Source organism: Corvus kubaryi, unplaced genomic scaffold, assembly GCF_017639235.1.
Source record: "Corvus kubaryi isolate FWS band 111438036 unplaced genomic scaffold, C.kubaryi_AGA036_p1.0 78, whole genome shotgun sequence".
In the NCBI taxonomy this organism is placed as follows: Eukaryota; Metazoa; Chordata; class Aves; order Passeriformes; family Corvidae; genus Corvus; species Corvus kubaryi.
The window spans coordinates 5,421,819-5,422,787 of NW_024582065.1; positions in this window are offsets into that span (position 1 = coordinate 5,421,819).

The following is a 969-nucleotide window of genomic DNA, read 5'->3' on the forward strand; positions in this document are numbered from 1 at the left end:
GGTTGGGCGGGGCTTGGAGCAACCTGGGATAGTGGAAGGTGTCCCTGCCCATGGCAGGGGGTGGAACGAGATGACCTTTGAAGTCCCTTCTCAAACCAACCATTCCGAGATTCGATTACTTTATTCCAGGCTTTTATTTTCACGTATGCATGTCCACACGGGAGCTGCTCGTCCTTTACAGAGGTGGTTCCTAAGTGTTATTTAAAAAAATCCAAATGTGCATTTTCAACGGGGCTTGGATGTTACCAGTGAATCACTCCTGTGTGGGGCAAATAGAAATGTGCGCGGGCTAGTGCAGTGATGCTGTGATATAGAGCTGAATGTAGTAATACTCTTTTGAAATGAACGATTCTCATTTAAATGCACATATTTTTATGTATTTCGGTGGTTTTTTTTTTTTTTTTTTTTTCAACAGCTACTGGGGCGGCTGGGGGGTGTGAGGGCAGCACCACAGCGGGAACCCGCGGGCTGTCCCCAGCGGGGTGTGAGGATGTGAGGGAAGCCTGGGCTGTTCCCGCCGGGGTGTGAGGGGAACCTGGAGCAGGTCGCGCCGGGGCGTAAGGATGTGAGGGGAGCTTGGGCCGTTCTCGCCGGGGTCTGAGGGGAGCCCAGCCCGGCCATTTTCCCGCCGAGCCCCCGCCTCACCGCCCCGCGCCCGCCGCGCCAGCGCCGCCGCTGATTGGCTGAGAACTGGCGCCAGGGCGGGCTGCTGATTGGCCCATCCGCACGGCACCTCTGGCCAATGATGAAACGTCTTGCCGCCCGCCTTTCCTCCGACTGGCTGTGCCGCTCTCTGTGCCCACCCACTACCGGGCCGCGGTGCCGGCAGCCGATTGGCTGAGGCGCTCCCCGGGCTGGATGTTTAATTGGGCGGTGCTGGGCCGCCCGGCGCCTCACCTGCCGCGCGCTACCATTGGCCCGCCGCTCCCCGCGCCCCCGCCCATTGGCCGCACCGCCCCTCGAGAGCGT